The sequence below is a fragment of the Oryctolagus cuniculus genome, chromosome 2 (assembly GCF_051225735.1).
Source record: "Oryctolagus cuniculus isolate XC-2025 breed Fujian yellow rabbit chromosome 2, ASM5122573v1, whole genome shotgun sequence".
NCBI classification, from domain to species: domain Eukaryota; kingdom Metazoa; phylum Chordata; class Mammalia; order Lagomorpha; family Leporidae; genus Oryctolagus; species Oryctolagus cuniculus.
In genome coordinates, this window is record NC_142868.1 from 191,623,946 (window position 1) to 191,634,562 (window position 10,617).

At 52.3% G+C, this 10,617-nt stretch overlaps 1 non-coding gene across 1 annotated transcript; it reads left to right on the forward strand.

Moving 5' to 3' along the window:
* The first annotated feature begins 6,207 nt into the window (after nt 1-6,207).
* LOC127490459 (small nucleolar RNA U2-19) lies at nt 6,208-6,265 on the forward strand. The gene has a single exon (XR_007918408.2). It is a non-coding gene; the product is annotated as a small nucleolar RNA U2-19 (small nucleolar RNA).
* The last annotated feature ends 4,352 nt before the right edge of the window (nt 6,266-10,617 follow it).

A 10,617-nucleotide genomic window follows, 5' to 3' on the forward strand; every position in this document is an offset into this window, starting at 1 on the left:
AAAGCACCACTCTCCCTTTCCTATTGCCCAGACACCTGACTCCCTTTACCTGTCCCAAAGGGTCATCGGCGAGGGACAGGCAACAGGACGACAAGCTGGAGAGAATGGGACCTGATTGTCTCCACCTCCAAGAAATGGCTGTGGGCTAACGGGGACGTCTTTGTCAGGAAGCAATGTGTACAAAGCCACTAAGCCTAGCTGTGTAATTACGCTGGGATTCCTTCTAGTAATTAGCTTTTCCTTATGAGAAAGACAAATAATTATCTTTCTGCCTGTGATCCAGACAGCACGTTCGGAGGCCTCTCTGCACGGATCCGGGGCGTGGGGATGAGGATGTCACCCAACTGCACACAGTAAATGCTCTCAGAAGTTGTCTGTGCCCGCAGTGCAAAGCATTCTAGAGGATGATGGGTCTCTTCTGTGTTGTTGGAGACTTTCCAGATGGCAGAGGTGGGGCTGATTGGGCAGTGGCACATGCAAATGTGGCAGCCTATCAGAAGGTGGTGTTGAGGCCGGCGCCGCGGCTCACTAGGCTAATCCTCCGCCTTGCAGCGCCGGCACACCGGGTTCTAGTCCCGGTCGGGGCGCCGGATTCTGTCCCGGTTGCCCCTCTTCCAGGCCAGCTCTCTGCTGTGGCCAGGGAGTGCAGTGGAGGATGGCGCAAGTCCTTGGGCCCTGCACCCCATGGGAGACCAGGAGAAGTACATGGCTCCTGCCATCGGATCAGCGCGGTGTGCCGGCCGCAGCGCGCCAGCCGCGGCAGCCACTGGAGGATGAACCAACGGCAAAGGAAGACCATTCTCTCTGTCTCTCTCTCTCACTGTCCACTCTGCCTGTAAAAAAAAAAAAAAAAAAAAAAAAAAGAAGAAGAAGAAGAAGAAGAAGAAGGTGTTGAAACGGGTCAGCCTCCCTCCAGAGCACACTAGGAGGTTCCAGGTTCCAATGCAAGACCCAGTCCTCGTCTCTGAGAGTCCTTTAGAGATGACCGTCAGAGCCTACTCGGGCTGAATCTGGACACCAGCGCATTTCCAAGGCCTTCCCGTCAACCCGCCCTCCTGTGGAACCCAAGCACCATTCTCCACCTCCTCCCCCCTCTTCCTCACCTGTCCAGGTCTGGGGCCCGCGAGAAGCGTTCAAGGGTGATCTTGTCCAGCACAGCTTATGCCTCCCTTGACGTCCCTTAGATAAGTCTGCAGCCCTCCTGAGGGCTCTCCCGAAGATGTGTGGCTTCCCACATCACAGCGCTTCTTAGGTGGCCTCGGCAGTGACACCCACCAAAGTAATTTCCAAGACCATCCTACACTCACACTGATAGCTCCTGATCCAAACACAGCTCCAAGCACTTAACAAAGCATTTGTGGGACGAATGCATGAGGATAACTAACGCACGGCCTGATGGGGAGTTCTGCATTGGAAATGAACAAATGGCTGAATGAATGGAGAGACGGATGAAAAACACCAAAGTTTACTTTTTTGGACAGTGTGAAATCTGGGCTGAAAGGGAGCAGTTAACAGAGCAACAGTTGGCTCCACCCCTCTGCAGCGGGGACGCTAGGTGGATTCCTAAAATGTTGGCACAGACCGAAGGCAGCTCTGGCTCACGGCCGACGGGCGAGCCCAGAGTTCCTGAAGAGGCATGGAGACAAATGTCAATAAAGCACATCCGGCTGTCTCGGGCCAGGCAGAAAGGCCTGTGCTGAACTTGCTGCTGGATGCGCCAGTGCCATTTCCTCAAAGCCACGACTTGGAATTTGAATCAAGGTCATTGGCTTTGGAGGACATAGATTGATTCTCTCAAGCTACCCACTACTGCCTAATAAATTTGTTGTTGTAAACAGCTGACATCCATCTCAGGAAAAGTTAATGTTCCCTTTTAAGGTGCAGCTCCTTTCTCTCTATGGAAAACTCAACATGCAGAAGAATTTACCTGTCACCACACCTCCTGATGGGTCGAGGTCGCCTCCCTGCTACCACCTTCGAGCACAGGATTTCTTCCCTTCTGCGCTCCTGATGCTAACAGCAATTCCATAATCACACAGAGCAGGTGTTCAGTTGCCATGCATGTAAACAAACCAGCAAGGAATTGGTCCTCCTGATGTTCAAATCCCACCAATGGGCTTCCCAGTACCTCTACCACCTCCCAGCCCCTGAGACCCAGATTCAGAAGAGCTGGACACATAAGCCGTACCTGTTCTTGTCTGTTCCACAAAGCTCCATCAAAAACAGCAGAAGTCAGCGTGCACCTTGCTCCAAGTGACTAAACACCACACTTCCATGGTTCCAGTGAGGAGGCGCAGTGGGGCTGGAAGACGGGCAGACTCCACCAGTGAGGAAAACAGAGCAGCTGTCTTCGAGGAGTTCACAGCCACAGGGGACAGCAGAGGTGGAGGCAGGTGGCTGTGGAAGTGTCATCAGAGCGCTACAAGGGCTAGGGAACAGGGCTGTGACTGTGGAGTCTGGGGGTGCCTGTGGGGAGCGGAGGAGGGGAGGACATCCCACAGGACCACGGGATCATCCTGAGAGCCGACAGAGGCTTGGGGAATGTTCTGGGGCCAAGAGTGGCACAAGCTAGGCGAGGCCACCACGGTGTGGTGGGACGGGTCTAGAGGGACAGAGAGACTCCCGCCCCTTCCCAAAGGGCCCATGGCCCAAGCCCTCAGCCTTGTGACTTCGGAGGAGTGCAGTCCGATGGACAGAAGGATTGAAGTGCCTCCTGCAAGAGCCCGCCCTCCCTGGTCTCCATGCCCACAATAACAAAGTCCCGCACACTCCACACACGCCCTGTGGGTGCCATGACAGCTGGGGAGCCAGGCCACAGGTAGGCAAGATCAAAAGGTCCCCGCACCCTCTGGGGTCACAGGGACAAAATGCTCATGGGCTGGAAGAGGATGGAGCCATTAGAGTAAGGAAATGAACGCGGGTTTGTTCCCCCTGAGTAGGCACAATGGGAGCCGGGGGCGGGAACAAAGCTGGCCCCCTTGGGCGGGGAGCGGGGCCGTGGGGAGCAGGCCCTGTGCTTTGGCCCGGTAGTTAATGTTGGCCTGGGAGACAATGGGAGCACTGACCCGGCTGCAGCTTTGGAGTGAGAACACCGCGAGGTCAGGGCAGCCTGACCCCCAGCGAGGTTAACTAGATCAAAGCCCCACTGATTGCCCAGCCCACCGGGGCCCCTAATCACCGTCAAATGGAAGTTTTCCCCAGCATTTGCCCAGCCACCTTCCAGGTCGCCACAGAACAGGGACAGGAGCCCCCAGGGCGGAGACCCCCCAGCCCATCCTCTCGTCCACTCTGTGACCTCACCCCTCTTCCAGAACCGCTCTGCAGAACCACCGGTGCCTGCCCACCCTCCCCAGCCCATCCCTGACGCCTCGGGACTTTCCTGTTCTGCGCTAGGTAGCAAAAATAACACGCGGCTTCAACTTTGCACAGCTGTTCTTGGCTCTGTTGTGAAAGCCACTAGCACCCGTTTTAGAAAATGGAGAAAAGCAAAACGCGGCAAATGACAGCCATCACAGACGCAGCACCGCCGGCAGCCGTGGCACAGTTCCTGCAGGCCTCTCTCCTGTACATTGTTTTCACACAGCTGGGGTCACTTTGCATTTTAATTTCATACTCCAGACAGGTTCAGTGAATGGGACAGCCGAAGAACATTCTCTCTCGCAGTTAAACTCCCTGTAGACACCCTCCTCACCAGGTTCCACTGCAATCACACATGCACCCCTGGGCCGTTCCTAATGCTTTCTAACATAAATACTTGTATGATAGACATCTTGGACGTGAAGCTCTGTCTGTATCCCTGATGACATTTTGCAACAGATCCTCGGGAGCACATCATGGAATCTTACGAAGAGCGTGTGTGTTTGGGAAGGAAATTTTATTTCAGTTTTCCAAAATTACTAAGAATCAATTTGTATGATCATTGAGGACACAGGGACCAGGAAGACACTATCCTGGGGCATGTCTATGACATACACACAGCCACCACTCTAGATCCCAGGCCAAAGGAACCATGAGCTAACAGAAATTGCAATATAATGTTAAAGACCATCTGGGAACAAATTTTTTCCTTTCCCACAGCACAGAACCTGAATGTTCTTTTGCCTTTTGGGAACCACAGACACAGCGTACCCTTTCTCCTCCTTGATTCAGTTTGATTTACGTGAGCCTCTCTAGGTACATTAGCAGGAAGCTGAACTGGAAGCAGAGTAGCCAAGACTCCAGTCACAAGTCATGGCTTCAAGTACTATGCTACAACACCAGCCCAATAATTATTGATTGCAAAGGCAGGGTGACAGAGAGAGAGAGAGGGAGAGACAAAGAGAGAGAGGACAAGATCATTCATCTGCTGATTCACTCCCTTAAGTGCCCAAACAGCTGGGGCTAGGCCAGGCTGAAGCCGGGTCTCCCACGTGGGTAGCAGAAGTCCAAGCGTGGGCCATCAGCACTTGTCTTTCAGATGCTTTAGCAGGAAGTTGGATTGGAAGCATGGAGTAGCCAGACGCGAGCAGACACTCTGTCTGATAGGGAACACGGGGTCTCAAGCAGCTATCTAATCTGCTGTACCACAGCACGGGCCCCTTCCCCCCTTCTTGACCTCCAGCCTACAGAACCTGAGTGAGTGGGAAAACACACATGCCTGCTGCTTCCTCTGCCAGGAGGCTTCCTGCCTCTTGTCTTGTTCTCCTCATTTTCTTCCTGGAATATCCCTTCCCAGAGAACTTCTTCCTCGGGCTTCCAAGGCCATAACGAATCGCACTCCAGAAGTCTCTCCAGGCCTCCACAGCCCACACTGAATCCCTTTCTTACCCACTCACAGACCCCACACTGAAAGGTGAGCTCCTTGGGGACACAGACAAGGGACAAGGACGTGATCACTGAAGTCCATACGCCATGCCATGCTCCTGCCTTAGTGTGTTCTGGGCTGTGACGAAGTGCCTGAGACTGGGTGATGGAAATGGATTGGCTCGTGGTTCTGGGGGTTTGGAAGGTCAAGGTCAAGATGCTGGTATGTAGGGAGGATCTTCTTGCTGTGTCATAACACAGTGGAGAGCACCCTATGGTGCAAGAGCAAAGAGAGGGCCACAGCCAGCCCTGTAACGAGGAACCTACTCCCACAATAGCATTCACCCGTTCACGAAGGGGGAGCCCTCCTGGCTAAGTGTCTCTCAAAGATCCTGCCTCCCAATACCTCCCAATGTCTACCTGAGCTTTGGAGGGGCCAGGCATTCAAACTGTGCCAGCTACTCACTAGTCGTTTCCTTTTTTAAAAGGAGAGAGACAGAAAGGACAGCCTGCTGGTTCAATCCACAAACGCCCACAACAACCAGGGCTGGGCCAGGCAGGAGCCAGGAGCTAGAGACTCCATCCAGGTCTCCCGTATGGGGGGCAGGTACCCAAACACCTGGGTCACCATCTGCTGCCTTCCCAGCCTCATAGCAGGAAGCTCTTCAAATAGACTATACGCTTTACCATTGAAGAGTTCAGGATTGAATGGTAAAGATCAAATCCTAGATCTATCTGTTTTGAAAATCAAATGTTTACTTATTTTTATGTATTTGAAAGACAGAGAGAGCGAGAGAGAGAGAGAGATCTGTCCATTTCCTAGTTCACTCCTCAAATATTCCTGGCTAGAACAGGCTGAATCCAGGAGCCTGGAACTCTGCCTGGGCCTCCCCTAAGGGTGGCAGGGCCCAAGCACTTGAGCCATCATCTGCCCTCCCAAGTGCATTAGCAGGAAGTCACATCAGAAGCACAGATGTCAGGACTTGAACTGGCAGTGCAGTATGGGACCGGGCGTTCCAGATAGCAGTTCCAGACAGCACCACAACGCCCGCACCTCCAGCTCTACCTTTATCAGCCTGTGGCCCTGGGCAGTCTTCCGTCTTGACATCTGTCAAGTGCAGTAATAACAGTATCTATTGTTTCAGGATTTTTTTTATAAGGATGAAAAAAGATTGTTGCACCAGGAAGCAAGGAAACCATCAAAGGTCACAAGAGCCTATCTGAAGGCTGGCCCTGAACAAGAATAACACAATTCAATTACAAAAAAGAAAAATAACCAAAAGATTGAAATGTAAAATAATTAAAAATGGATAAATTCATAATAAATTTTACAATCTCACTGATTAGCTGACAGGCTGCTTGGGTTCAAAGTACTCTGACAACTGGTAAAAAGGGAAGATTATTTTCTGAGATCTGCTCATCATCATATGATCATCAGAAGAACTTCTAGTCTACCTGATGCATGATATCTATGATTTAGAGAAGCAGAACTATAAAACAATTGAAAACAGTATGGGTGATGTCGGGGTGTGTGTGTGTGTGTAAGGCTAATCTTTTCTGAGCAGATGAAAAGCTTTTACAACTAACCGGTAACTATGAAGTTTTCCATACTTGACATGAACTCAAAAAAAGGCAGAATCTAGCATTTGTAAAAGCATTTAAGTGATATGACACAATTAACTCACCTTCATTTATTAGCATCCATTGCAATACGTTATTGGGCAAGTTGAGTAGGAGAGTAAAGAAACTTCCGGGGCCAAGTGTTTGGCACGGTGGTTAACTTCTGCTTGGGATGCCTGCATCCCATGTTAGAGTGCTGAGTTGGAGTCCTGGCTCCACTTCCCATCCAGGTTCCTGCTAAAGCAATCCTGGAGGCAGCAGATGCCAGCTCAGGTACTTGGAAGACCAAGATTGAGTTTTGGACTCCCGGCTACATACAGGCTGACCCAACCCCCTGGCATTTGGGAAGTGAACCAATGTATAGAAGATGGATCTCGGGGCTGGCGCTGTGGCGTAGCAGGTAAAGCCGCTGCCTACAGTGCTGGAATCCCATATGGGCCCCAGTTCTATTCCTGGCTGCTCCACTTCCGATCCAGCTCTCTGCTGTGGCCTGGGAAAGCAGTAGAAGATGGCCCAAGTCCTTGGGCCCCTGCACGCATGTGGGAGACCTGGAAGAAGTTCCTGGCTCCTGGCTTCGGATTGGCCCAGCTCCAGCTGTGGCCGTCTGGGGAGTGAACCAGTGGATGGAGGACCTCTCTCTTTCTCTGCCTCTGTTTCTCAGTAACTCTGCCTTTCAAATAAATAAAATAACTTTTCAAAAAAAAATAAGATGGATCTCTCTCTCCCCCCAACTCTGCTTTTCAAACAAAATGAAAAGAAATAAATAAACTTTTTAAAAATCCCTCCCTTCTTTTTGATTCATTGCCTCCAGTGACAGCACCAGTTCATGCTTAGATCCTTAGTAGGCTCTGAACGAACAACAATCAATTACCGATCATTTCCCACCTCTGAATCCACGGGCTCTTCCCGGAGGCAGGATCAGAAAGTCCCAAGCCCGCAGCACAGGCCCTGGAAGGCAGCGCTTTGATTCAGGCAGGGGCCTCCTGCCCCCTTCTCTCTGCCTGCCCTCTGGTCTTGAACAGGATCATCCAGGCTCAAAGAGAGCGAGGCCAACTTCCCGTCTTTTGGCAGGTGAAGGAACCGTGCCTCCCGCGGTTACGCGATTTGCCTGCAATCACACGAGGGCTCTTCCTACTGTACCTGCTTCCAGGAAGTTGCTGGAGAAGCCCCAATGCCTGAGATGGGTTTGCGGAGACAATCGCTCGGTTCTGCTTCTGCGTGGAGCAAGCAGGGAGAAGAACAGCTTCCATCACTCCGGCCTGTGCCTCTTCCCAAGGACTGCTCAGTGCAGCCTTTGCAATGCCAACTGTGGAAACCCCATGGCTGTTTCACAGTGAGGTCACAGCTTCTCCCAGACGTTCTCGGGCCAGAAGGACACCTACCAGACTCGGCATGTGCCTGGCCTTCCAGGGAACACAGGAGCTGTTTATCTCTCCTCCCCCAGCCCTGAGTACCAGCTCAAGGCACGGAGCCAACCAAGCAGAGAGGAACAAAGTTTCAGAGGAAACCCCACCAGATATTTTAGACCAGGGGAAAGAGGCTGGCAAAATTCAGGGCAGGTGGCAGCCAGCCCAGAGCTGCAGGAGTGGTTGAGCTAAAACCTCCGGGAGGGGCTGATGGTGTGGAGGGAGCTTCCCATATGAGCCTCAGTTCAAGTCCCGGCTGTTCCACTTCCAATCCGGTTCCTTCTCATGTGCCTGGGAAAGCAGCAGCAGATGGCTCAAGTGCCTGGGCCCTAGGCACCCATGTGGGATGCCCAGATGAAGCTCCTGTCTCCTAGCTTCAGCCTAGACCAACCCTTGCTGATGTGGTCATTTCGGGGGGAATGAATCAGCAGATGGAAGATCTCTGCATCTCTGTCTCTGTCTCTGTCTCTCTCTCTCTCTTTCAATTCTGTCTTTCAAATAAATACATAAATCTTTTTTTAAAAAAAGCCTCAGAGGGGGCAACACCGTGGCATCACGGGTAAAGCCACTGTCTACAGTGCCAGCATCCCATAAGGGTGTTGATTCAAGTCCCAGCTGCTCCACTTCTGATCTAGCTCTATGCTGTAGCCTGGGAAAGCAGTAGAAGATGGCCCAAGTCCTTGGGCCCCTGCACCCATGGGGAGAACTGGCTTCGGAACAGCACAGCTCCAGCCGTTGTAGCCATCTGGGGAGTGAACCAGCAGATGGAAGACTTCTCTCTCTCTCTCTCTCTCTCTCTGTGCCTCTGCTTCTCTAACTCTGCCTTTCAAATAAATAAATAAATCTTTTTAAAAAAAAGCCTCAGAGGGGATGATTCCAAACAGTACCCTGCTTCAACGCCACCTCCACATGATGCTGCCAACCTTCAGACTTCATGTGACCTCTCCCCTGGGCTCCAGCACATGGCTGCCTGGCACTTCCACACATCTGGGAGGCATTCACCTTGTCCCTCCCTGCACCTGCCAAGACCCCTCCACCATCATGCCCTGTTGGCTCTTCTTCCACAGAATCTCCTGTCCTCTATCCCAGAATAGAAGAATCTCCTTCCTCTATCCCAGTTCCAATCTGGTCATTTCTGGCATGAGCCGCACCTGCAGCCTTCTGACTGTTCTCCCTGCACTCACTGCTCCTTGTTGGCCCTGCCACACACACCCCCGACGGGATGTAACCCAGACCCGGTCACTCTCCTCCACCAAAGCCTGCGGCGTGTCCTACTGCAGGTCAAGGAAAACCCAGGTAAAATGCTCGCACCTCCGGAAGGCCCTGCCTCCCCACACTCGGTTCCAGCTCCCCCCTTCATTCACTGTCCACCGGCCGCACAGCCCTCTGTCCCTCCCACATACGCGTCCACCTCCTCCTTCTGCGGAAGTCCACGAGGACAGGCTTTGCTTCTCTCGATTATACATCATCTGCCTTGCAAACCACTGGGGCCAGAGGTGCAAATTCAGTCTGAGGGGCTGGTGCTGAGAGCACACACACACACCTTCGAGAAACCTCCCGTGACCACTTGCAGGCCCCAGCTGGATGCTGATGGTCTCCATACCACTGGGTCTCCAACTTGGCTGCACCTCGGGCTCACAAGCCGGGGTGAGAAATGCCGATGCCCGGCAGCCTCCCCAGCCGACCAGCTCTGAATTGTTTAGCGTGTACCTGGGAAACCAGGGCTGTTTAAAGTTCCCAAGTGATGCTAAAGTACAGCAATGTTTGGCAGCCACTGGTCTACACTTCTATGCAGCAGTGGGTCAATAGCATTTGTTTTTAAAGATTTATTTATTTCGCTATTTGAAAGGCAGAATAATGTGGGGAGTGGGGAGATTTCCCATCCACTGGTTCACTCCCCTAAATGGCCACCACAGCCAAGGCTGGGCCAGGCCAAGGCCAGGAATTCTATCCAGGTCTACCACTTGGGTGGCAAAGGCCCAAGGACTTGGGCCAGCCTCTGCTACTTCCCCAGAAACTTTAGCAGGGAGCTGGACTGGAGGTGGAGCAGCCAGGACTTGAACCTGAGAGGAAGACAGAGGCACAGAATGGCTCGGCCACTTGGCCAAGTTCACACAGTTTCCAACAGCAGAGCTGGGATGGGAACCCAGGCAAAGTGGCCTAAGAGGCTGCACTGGCACTGGCTGTGCACGACTCCGCATCTACTGCCCGTGCTCTGCGAGCCTCAGTTTGATAAGAGGGCAATTCCTGCCTCTATCCAAGCCTCTCTTGGACCTGGGTTTCTTTGAGTGTAAAACAGAGGTAAAAATAACTCCCTGGGAAAGTTGCAAAGACAGCTGAATTGATCATCACAGAGCACCCAAATACTTACCTGTAGCAGGTGCTCAGATGCACCTTCCAGCCCTCCATGATGCAAGCAATTTATGTCGTCACCTCCTCGAGCCTCGATTTCTTCATCTGTAAAATGGGGGCAGTAATATTACATTCTTTGTGAGGGATTTGTGGCAATTAAGGGAACCAACACAAGGGAACTTTGGAAAGTTCGTGGAAAATGGAAACCAACGATAAGTTTCAGAGGGTGGGGAATGCGGTGCGACGGGTTAAGTTCCCACTGAGGAAACCCACATCCCTTATCACAGCTCTGGCTCCAGTCCCTGCTGCTCCACTTCTGATCCAGCTCCCTGCTAAAGCACCTGGGAAGCAGTAGATGACAGCCCAAGTACTTGACTTCTTATCACCCACGTGGGAGACCCGGGTGGAGTCCCTGGCTCCTGGATTCTTCTTGACCCAGCCCCCGCTGCTGTAGCTG